General features: G+C 45.9%; 1 pseudogene; it reads right to left on the reverse strand.

The window, feature by feature from the left end:
* Nucleotides 1-3133: 3133 nt before the first annotated feature.
* LOC123402414 lies at nucleotides 3134-9509 on the reverse strand (annotated as a pseudogene).
* Between the last annotated feature and the right edge of the window lie 2047 nt (nucleotides 9510-11556).

The following is an 11556-nucleotide window of genomic DNA, read 5'->3' on the forward strand; positions in this document are numbered from 1 at the left end:
GACGGCGAGGTGGGAGGAGACTCAAAGGAGGGTTTTTTGGCTCCGTTCGCCGGATGGAATTTTACAGGGGAACCCTTGTAGAATGTGGTATTTCTGTTAATGATTTGCTGACTTGCCTTTTGTAAAATGATTCTTCAAACTTCCTTCCATCATGTATCACTGGCTTTTGGTTGAATTTTTTTTGTAATTCTTCAAACAACCAAGAAATAAATTAGCTAGTGTGGTTTACCTGAATTTTTCTTTATTGTTTTGCTATATTGCTCATACAAATTTGAAATAATATTCCTAAGCATGATTTGAAGATGAGATTCGTGCAAATACAAAATAAAATCAGATTATAACACCTTTTATCATTCACCAATGTATGCTAAGAAAGTGTTATTTGTCATCTGACTGAGCTATAACATTTAAAAATGGACTCACGGTTGAATGGTCCCGTTGATTTGCATAGAAATGTTTGCACATAGATCTCAAAAGAAAATGTTTACAAATAGTGGTCACTTTTCGGATGGAATTGCCCCTCCGAGAGATGGCAATTACATCCCGCCAAAACCCTAATGCTTCTTTTCAAAACTTGCAAGAGCATTGCGCTTTATTCATGGACGAACAAAACACAAGGTACACAAAAGATGACACCGCAAATGCCCGGCTTCAGCGACCCACTCCACCAGGCTAACCTACCAAGACTACCACCATGTGTTCTTGTTATGTCGGGAATTAATGAAACCAGCCGAGGAAGAGACGTTATAAAACACCCGGTTGTTCCTCTCTTGCCAAAGGAAACACAAGGTTAGAGTGATGAAAGAAGTAAGTACCCTGTAGTTGGCTTGAGGAAAGATTCACACATTAGCATTCATGCTAGACTTGGTTTGTGGGGCGGCATCAATGTCGTATATGCAACGACGGATCTCGCATGGTTCGGTCGGTCGGCGGTCGTCTCTGATGGATCTGTCCGGATCTGGTATACGTTTTTTGAGTCTCCATGTTGGATCATTTCGATATATGTGTCTCTTCTTACCTGGCCTTAATTAACACGAAGACTTTTAGATGGTCTACTGTAGCAAGTTTTGTCTTCTTTTTTAAAACTTGTTGGGACGATGTTTTTCCAAGTGCACTCTTTATTTACCCCCAGCTCAGCTCAGCGCAGCGCAGGAACATGGTTGGCTTAACCGCGAGGAGAAAGAGAGATAACCGAAGCTTGAAGGAGCGGCAGATAGATAGGGACACGCACGACGGCAGGAAGGCAGCCCAGGAGTGGTGTAGAAATATGCGTGGTGAGCAGGACGTGCGCGAAAGGGCGGCAGACAGCCAGAAAACAAGGGCAGGCAAAGAAAAAAGAAAAGGAAATCTGGAGCCGGGTAGGCAAAGAGAGCTCCCGGCACAAGGCAGGCTGGCCCCAGGTGCTCCCCTTGGCACTTTTTTGGGGTGGGCACAAATAGAATGAAATTAAAACCGTCCATTTTCGCAGTCGTCCCGACGTGGATTCGTGCGCCGAGAAGCGGGCGGCTCCGAGGAGAAAAGTTGTCCCCGGAGCTCGGGTCAGGTCGGACGCTGCTGTGCGTGAACCGTCCGTCACGCGGAATCACAATCACGACCCCAACAGCCAATACACAAGGAGCCATCATCGCGTCTCAGTATTTATCCCTCCCTCGCGACATAATTGTTGCCCGCTGCTTGGGCGTTTCTGTTGCTGCTCCTGCGTTTGAATATACTAGCAAAAGGACCGTGCGTTGTCATGGAAAAAAACAAATCATAATCTTAAATGGTCATGTTCATATTTTGCTGCATCACCCAGACGGCGAGACACTATCATTCTCAAATTCGTGAAGTCATGGACATTTTTTAAAACCCTTGCACATATCTAAAATCATGGACATTTTTGGAATTTGTGAACACTTATACAAATTTTTGAACATTTTCTAAAATCAAAAACTTTTTTGAATTCATGAACATTTTATTCTATTCGGAAATATTTCTTTAAAATTGTGAACATTTTTTTCTTTAATTGGCGAACATTTCTAGAATCGCCTAACAGTTTTAAAAGAAATAATCTTGAAATATACAAACATTTTTTAGTTTGATGAACATTTTTTGTAATACATGATAAAAAATTGATAAGTCATGACTCACTGGACGACTTCGGACCGCTGTGACAGGGAGTATGCTCCACGCGCGCTCATCCCCTTGTTGCTGCCATCGGCGGCTTCCTAGTCGCTTCCTAGTATGCTCAATGGCGTTCCTTCCTTTTGCTGCTGGTTCCCTTTTCACTTGATCTCGTGGCACCTCCTGTCCTCCACGCGTTGATGTTCCTGTTCGCTTTCATCTGATGACCCAGACGCTCGTGGCGGCATTCAGGTAGATCGGTCGGTTAAGCGTGCGTGTGCCTCGGGCCAGGTCAGGAGTCTTGCCCTAGTATTGTTTAGTCACGACTAGTCCATCAGATCTAACGGTAGCCGGGTCCTGCTAGTTGTTGGCATCCGAATTGAACGGTGATCTGAGGCGTGCATCGTCACAAATCCTTCAAGGTGTTGATCTGGAAGGCGGCGGTGGAGAATAAATAAATACCTAAACTGAGAGCGAACCCTTATATAGTAGAAATAAAAAAAAATCTAAACAAGCGTGCACGAGAGCTAGCTACGTCGGCTGATTTTTTTAGAAATGACAACACGTGGCTGCCATCTTGATGTAGCTAGCTAACACGTTCGCACATTCTAGAAGTTATCCATCGCAAGAAAGCTACAAGTTATCCATCCAGAGCTTCTCGATTTCCATGAGCACATTCACAGACGCCGCTGCCGTCGTGTGCATCCATCGCCGCCAGCAGATCCCCGCACACATCGCCTCATCCCCACCCTCCCGCGCGTCGTCAGACCATCCGGACCCTCTCGCCTCCCCTGGGCGCCGCAGGGATCCCCGCAATATCACCATGCTCAAATATTCTCTCCTTGGCCACAATCCATATGTTTTGATATAGTACTGTATTAGTCAAAGCGCAAAACATTGTAAAACACAAATATCTGATATTGCTCCTAAAAGATGGGATTTAGACATCAAAGCGCAAATCATTGCAATGCATTATCCCACTATAATTTCTACAGTGATATGGATAAAGATGAAGTGAGCATGACAGCTTCTTCCAACACATCAAGAGCACTCGGTTTTAACCTCTAAACAGAGCCACGTAGCAGTGAACTTATCCCAAAGGAAGCATTCACAAATGTCAAAAGATGATCTGCTTGCGCTCATCAGCGTTCCATGGATATCTCGATGGGGACTTCACCTTGGGATCCAAGTCATCACAACACAGACATACCTTCCTGTCGTGCAGAAATATCTCTGTCATATTAACCGCATGTTCCATGGCACACCTGATGAATCGCACAAAGATGTCGTCAGGTTGGAAGCCATAGATGGTGAGCTTAACCAGATTCTTGTGCTTGAAATCAGGGGCATGTGGCTTCCACTCCATGTCTGCCTTTTCACAGTAGCCATTTCTCTCCCGAAACTCTTTGTCTCTCATCAACATATGGCACGAATGATCCCACACTGTGATGCACAACTCTTTAAGGGATGGTGCAGCTTCAAGAATAAACATTGTCGAAGCTAAATTACATTCTTCAGGAAGTTTGTCCAGAATCACATGTTGCAGTTTGCTGAGCACATGCCTCAGTAGCTTCGGGCTTTCTGGCAAAACCCAAATCTGGGAAAGAAAAAACAATTTGCAAACTGAGTGCAAGTTGCATATAAATCACATTGTCAACTTAAACCAGTATTGTTATTACATATATAACCATCATATATAGAGTGAAAATGGACATGTACGATTCAAATGACTAACTATTAGTACCTTTTCACTTTCAAATTCCATATGTAGATCGCTTATGGAAGGAACATTACCAAGGAGCTGACTTAACTCAAGAGTCCTAGTCGATCGTGAGCCTGTTTTAGCAAGCCTCAGCTTTGAAAGCTGTGGTACAAAACCAAAAGACAGGGGATCTTTCTCAGAGTAGAACCAACTGTTATAGCTCACCCGTTGGAGTTTCGGTAGACATGTCAGCTCAACTGTCTCGAATTTTCCATAGTCGACCTCGAGCTCAGTAAGTTGAGCATGTTCTATTTGCACCACAGAATTCATCCCACAGTCGCAATGGGTTAAACGCAAAGACTCTAAGAGCTTGCAAGTGCTGAGGATGTTGGGTATGTCTAGTTCACCAAACCTCATATTGCACAGCCACAGGCGCCTGAGGCCAGCAAATGCATCCGGACAAGCACCGAAAAAAATCATTGAACTGCTGACCGATGAACATCATGTGGAGGCGTAGTTGACTTGCAGTAGTATGGGGGAGATCTCGATGGGAGGAGGAAGAGGGTCACCCCGGTCGGCGATGAAGCTCCGGCTGGTGCTCTCCCCGACGGACACCGAGCTGTGGCCGCCGAGGACCGCTCCTTGACGGGTGTCAGCTCCTTGAGGGCGAGCTGGTGGCGGCGGATCTGGGAGTCGAAGGTGGTTGGGGAGGAGGCGGCGGACCCGGGAGGCGAAGGTGGTTGCGGAGGAGGCGGCGGCGGGAGGCGACGGTTGTTGGGGAGGAGGCGGCGGATCCGGGAGGCGACGGTGGCTGGGGTCTTCAGATCCAGGTCGAGGGCGACGCGCGTCACCATTGCCGACGGGGGTGGTTTGGTGGCCTAGGAGCCGCGTGTGGTGGGCGCGGCGGCCCGCGGGGCCTGTGGCCAACAGCCGCCGGGAACACGGGAGGGCGGAGGTCCCTCTGCGCCCGCCGGAGCCGGCGGCGTCGCCATTTGCGGGGTGGGGGTTGTGTGGAGAGAGGGGGGAAAGGAGGGACGAGTTAGTTTGGATAAAATATAGGGTGTTTTGTGCAAAACGTAAAATAATGGTTCGACTTGACTTACAGAAGGACTGGGGTTGAATCCTTGAAAAAGGAAGGGCTTTTTTGAAAAACGGCCACGACAGATGACCAGAAACCCAATTTGCTTTATTATTAGGGAGAGATTCATCCTCTTCCCATAACAAATACTATACAATACTTTGTGTATATAATACGTGAAATATACTCCCTCCGTTCCTAAACATAAGTCTTTTTAGAGGTTTTATTAAGGGACTACATACGGATGTATATAGACATACTTTAAAGTGTTGATTTATTCATTTTGCTTCGTATGTAGTCCTTTAATAAAATCTCTTAAAAGCGCAATGCACTGCATATGTAATTTAATGGGCCGAAATTACATAGCCGCACATCGAGCGAGCAGTTCACGATGATGGTCCGTGCCCGTCGACATCCCTCTCGTGTGTCGGGTGCCCAACATTTCATCCTGGGTTGGGTTCTACGGCATTCCTTCATTCAATGTTCAGCAATAAATACTAGTAACTGAACAAAACGAATAGTTCGTTTGGAGAGAATGTTCTTGCCAGCAAACAAATAGTACTACACTGATTCTGCTTCAGTCCCCACTCGGAGTTGTTGAGTTATCACTCCAACCCTACCTAGGTGCATCGGCGGTATGCTGTTAGACTAACATATTAATTTTGTTTGTTTTTCGTTCATTTGGTTCACCTATTCACCTAACGGACGTACATCAGACATATATGGACTGTTGATACATCCAGCGCAAGCACATGGAGTGGACGACAACGAAGCCGTGTGCTCTCACTGAGCTCGTCGCCGCCGCGTCACAGCAAGCGCCGACGACCATCACCACACCCACAGCTTGCACCACCGTGCTCGTTGCCACATTGCAGCACGCGGCCCACAACATGCAGCATAGCCGCCAAGCCTGCACCATCGCGCTCATCGCCTTTGCGCGCCCATGATCGCGTTCGACTCCGCGCACAAGTTTGGGGACAACATGCTCAACAAGGTCCCACGGCGCCCCGCAGCCGTCACCGCTCCCCTGGTGGGCCCCGCTCGCCATTTCGCCCCACATCGTTTTCACGCCTTCTGTCCGTCGCTCCTCCTAACGACTACCGACACCTAGTCAAGTGTGACTGGGCGGGACGTGGTGAGTTGTACGCCACAGGGCGTGTCGGGGTACCTTGACCCGAACTACCACCGGCATGATGGCGTCGGAGCTCTCCCCTGTGAGCATGATGATGGCAGTTGTAGTTCTTGAAGGCCTCTCCGGTGAGCACGATGGCGACCTGCGCAAGTGGCCTCACCGATGAGCGTGGCGGTGGCATGCGTAGGTGGCCTCGTTGGTGCGCCGGTCCTCGTTATGATAGTTGTGGAGGTAGAAGTCTGCGGTCACTAATATGTGTGGGACAAGAGCAGACATGAGCGAACGAGAACATAAGACGGGAGGGTCCGCTTCTATCCGTCGAGGACCCATTTCTTGCCCATATTTGAGCCCAGTTTGGTTCGGGAAGGATAATTAACACACACGAAGGAGACACCTTGTCCGTTTAAGTCGCTCGGTTGGGCCAAGTTTTTTGTCCGAATGACCTAAACGGATAATATAGGTCGATGCGTTGGAGTTGCTCTTATACCCTACCATCATGGACCCCGATGGTAGGAAAAGGATCGGATCACAAAATTTTCATAATCTAGGGTCATATCTGGATTATTTTTTGTAAAATGGTCAAAACACCAAATTTAGCCGCTTAGGCTGGCCACAGTGGGAGTAACTTAAGTAGTATATTCTTAGAACTAGTAAACATGCTAATGTGGCAGACAATTAAAGAAGAGTGAGGGTTAAAGTAACATAGGTAGATACAGTAACATGTTAAATGTTATGCTACTATGTGTCTTGCTTGTCAATAAATGAGACCATCTATGATACTAGTTTATGATATTATGCACTATAAAGATAGTATCATACTATAGTATCATATGCATGATACTCCTTTATGATACTTCTCACTATGGTCAGCCTTATGGCTTTGCAGTGTTGTAGTAGTACTTCACTAGTGCTACATGGGTCTAGTCTAGACTAGAAAAGTTGGCCGAGCTTTGGTGCATGTTGTTGTTGTGTTTTTTTTAGAAAAATCATGTTTTTTTGTGAGATAGAAGATAAATACTTAAGGTTTATTGCTTTTTGAAACAGCCAAATCTTTTAAGTTTGATGTAGTTTATAGGAAATTATATTAGATTCATAATAATAAACCAGTATGGTAAGAATCATTATGAAATAAATTTCCATACTTGTTAGTTTAATATCATGGATGCCGGTCTTTTTTTCTAAACTTAGTCAAAGTTAAAGAAATCTAACTTTTAAAGAAACTAATATCCGCTTTTCGATCTGATAGACCATTTAGTTTGACACGTGGAGGAGATGATGTAGTGTGTTTTATTTTTATTTATAGTGCATTGATTTGGTTGGTCTTTCATGTTGTAATTATGCGTTATCCGCAGACCAATCTATATTTATGTGAGGAAATTTTTGCATCGACGGTTGCATGTACTATGTTGGTTCAACAAAAATCGTAAACCATATTCAAAATTGAATACCTCAATTGAATGATAGAACTTCAAAATTAGGAACATAGTAAACTAAAAAGAACTGAACGGCAGTCTGAGCAATTGTTGACCCGGTCAAAATCGAATGACCCAAATATAAATTGGTTACCTCGATTAGAAAGCATACTATAAAAGAAATGAATGAAAGAGCTTGGAGAAATAATTGACCTAGTTAAAACCGATTGACCCAATTCGAATTGAAGACATCAACTGAACGTTGACTCTTTTAAAATTATGGAGCACAATGTTGACACTCGCGCCCGCGCAACGACGGCTAGCGCGTACGGTGGCCAGCACAGCGCGGGCGAGCTTCGACGACGGCTCCAATGCGGCGCGCACGAGTTTCTTCCCACGATTCCTCGTCAAGTTGCTGCATTTGGGGTCGAGTGGAGGTGCTTGAACGTGACCGACAGTCTTATCTTGCCTCGAGATTCAAAGCCGGTTTGAGACACGCCGGCTAGTCTCGTGGTTTAGAAAGGAAATGGGACCTCACCCGATCCTTTGTCCGACCGGACACACTGATTGGGCAGACGTTTCGAACGTTTGAAAAGGATACAGAGGATTCTGCGAGTCGGCCGGCCCAGATGCAGAAATCTGTTTTGTGAGCAGTAGTGCACGCAATTTACAGCACGCACCGCACGCTAGAAAAGGCAAAGTTGGACGGCGGATTCGCGGACAAGTGTCGACAGAGGGGTGTTTGTTTCTAGGGATTTTTTGATGTAGGGACTAAAAAAAGTCTCTTTTAGTCTCATGTGAAACAAACAGAAGAAATTTTTAGGGACTAAAAGGAGGTATTTGAGACCAAAGAAAAAAGTCCTTATGAAAGGGTCTTTTTGAGACTTTTTTGAAACATTTTCCAACAGTACCCCTACTTTTAGCATGTCATTTAATAACTACACTACATTAGTAGGGGTACCATGGTCTTTTTTATGTTATTTAGTGACCTTTAGTCTCTGTTTAGTTCATGAAAACAAACAGGTAGGATTAAGAACTTTTTAATTAAGATTAAAAAAAATCAAGAAACTTTGTGAAATAAACAGGCCAGAGCATGCCTCGTCGTCAACCGTCGCCGCATCCGCAGAGTCTGACCGTGGGCGGCACGGTCTGTCTGGAGGCTTCGTTTGGAGGAGAGAGGAAAAGGGAAAGCGCTAGCTGCTGCACTGCAGCAGACAGTGACACGGCTCGGCTCGGGTCGGCTCAGGTCGGCCGCGACGTCAATGACGACGGTGACGATCCATGGAAAATTCAGGCTCGCACGGCGAGTTGGACCTGCAAGCACAAAAGGCTGACGAGGGTCGAGGCAAGGCACGCCGGCCGGCGCCTCCGTGCGTGTGCCCGCCTGGGCTGCTTGAGCAACGACGACGAGACCACAGCTGACCAATCGACAACAGCGACAAAAGATTCTCTCCATGTGTGTTTCGTGTTTTGTGTTTGGTATTTTTCGTGCGACGGAAACACTGACTATGGGAGCAACTTAAACTGAACGACTCAAACAGACGCACGGTATCGTCCGTTTGGATTGCTTTTTTTTTTCCGAGGTTAAAGAGAGTTTTATTCCAAACAACTCGGGTTACAATCTCGAGATAACAAATCCTCACAGAACGTAGGGCTCGAATTCAACCATACTGCAGTATACTGCAGTACAAGCATTGGTACGGCTATAATGAGCGAGGTGATGTGCTACCCTATTCTGATCTCTACTAATTTTTAAAGAAATAACCTCTCTATCAACCATAAGAGATTTAATCTCCTCAACTAAGTGTTCATAGGCCGACCTAGACCAAGCATCGTCCTTAATGGTGGCCAAAGCATTTGAAGAATCTGACTGGACAATAACGGGCATATCCGAATGCTGCAAAACCAGTGCATACCTTGCATTAAGGTATGAATCTCTGCTTCGAAGGCGTCGTTACAGTTGAATATATACCTGTATGCGGCAAATATCAACAAACCATTCTTCCTTCGTAGCACCATCCCAGCCGACGCACGGCCGTCCTGAGCAGAGAAAGATCCGTCCACAAGAGTGCCACCCATCATGTCGGTGGTGGAGGCCAATGCTTAGATGGAGCATGGTTAGTGTTTGTAATTTGTACTCGGCTGTGCACATAAGATGGCATCTTTCCCTTGATAATATCCTCCATGCTATACTTCTTCACATGATTGAGATATTTCCTATACGTTCGTTCGTTTGGATCGACTGTACAACTAAGACGTCGACCCATTTTTCGTCTGTGTGGTAGGCTTCGAATATTCTTGATTTTTCTGTTAAATATGTTTAAATAAAAATATAATAAACATTAAATTATCTCAAATAAATTTAAAAGTTTAATAAAAATATAATTATTACTCAGTTCAAAAACCACATAAATATCTCATAGTTTACAAGTTAAATAAACATTAAATTGTCTCAAATACATTTAAAAAGAATAAGTTATCGATACATTTGTTGATTGGCGACATAAATCCACAAATGCTCAATCAAATTATTTTGCAGGTGCATATGAGTTTTTCAATCACGCATCGTATGATGAAACTCGACGAACTGTGCAAACGTTTGCCCCCTCTACACGCTCACGCACAATATTGTCATCCTAAAACTAAAACCCATGATCACATAGACGTTCTGCACGCCCATCCTCTACGATCATATTGTGCATGATCATACGAACTGTCATCACATTCCACAATTTTTTGGTGCTCCAAGCTCTAGCGGGATAGCGAACGATGCCACATCGAGATTGAAGAACGCCAAATGCACGCTCTACATCTTTTCGAATACTCTCTTCTTCTTGGGCAAATATCTTTCTCTTCTCTCCTACAGGGTTGGATATTGTCTTCATAGGAATAGACCACTACGGATAGATACCGTCAACTAGATGGTATCCATTGGTGTACTGGTGACCATTAATCTCAACATTGACCTCCGGAAAATTGCTTTTTGCCATCCTAGCAAACAACGGAGAGCACTGAAGCTCGTTGTTATCATTGTGAGATCCGGCCATGCCGAAGAAAGAGTGCCAAACCGAGAGATCTTCGGAGGCCACGGACTTAAGTATGACAGCGCAAGCTAGGACATGGCCCTTATACTAGCTCTGCCAAGCAGAAGGGCAGTTTTTTCACTTCCAATGCATACAGTCTATGCTACCAAGCATCCCCGGGACTGCCCTGCTAGCATTCAACGCGAGCAACCGTGTTGTATCACCAGCAGTTGGCTCTCTCAAGTACTCCGGCCCGAACACAGCTTTGCAAAACCTATACATGGACTCAAGGCATTTGGACTCACTCATACAGACTCATCAATGAGATCATCAGGAACTCCTATGCAAGCATCCGAATGGCAGAGGTGCATTTCTGATAAGAGGACAAACAAATCTTTCCAAGGACATCCCTATTGCACTCGAAATAGTTATCGAACTCAATCACCCCCTCCTAAATATGGTTGAACATGTGCCTAGACATATAAAAACGGCGTCGGAACATGTGATGTTTGAAGAGCGGGTTTGGCATCTCGAAGCAGTCCTTCGTGAGTAGGAAATGTCTACTCCCCCGGTTGCGATTCAGTGTAGGCGTGTGCCCCGGTGTGGAGCCCCTAAATTGCGGTCGCTCCATACTAAGGTGGTCATGGACCACCATACCACGATGTCCTCATCGCTGGATGAAGAATCATTCAAATCACAAAGAACGTTGTAGTAAAAAAACTCATCGTCGAAGCCATTTGTACCTTGCGGGCGAAGCGTCGAACAACTTGCGGGCGTCCTTGAAGAATCCGACCGACGAGGGGCCTCGCGCTCCACCAAGACAAAGTAGTGAAGCTAGGCTGCGATGACGGCGGTGGCGGGAGATGAGGCTGCCGAGAGGCTGAGTCCACGGGCGGTTGGCTGGCAACGACGACGAGAGTGGGAGGCGGGGCATACGAGAGAGTTGGAGGGGAAGGAGAAAGAGGGAGAATGGTGTACGTGCCATCGGCGGGCGGGCTAGGGGGAAGAGAAGGGCGGGCGACGTAGGCGTCCGTCCCGTGTCCGCGCCGACACAAGTATGACCCAAATTTGAGTCTGGTATGGGTCACAGCGGACAAAAAACGGAC

Source organism: Hordeum vulgare, chromosome 1H (genome assembly GCF_904849725.1).
Source record: "Hordeum vulgare subsp. vulgare chromosome 1H, MorexV3_pseudomolecules_assembly, whole genome shotgun sequence".
Lineage (NCBI taxonomy): Eukaryota > Viridiplantae > Streptophyta > Magnoliopsida > Poales > Poaceae > Hordeum > Hordeum vulgare.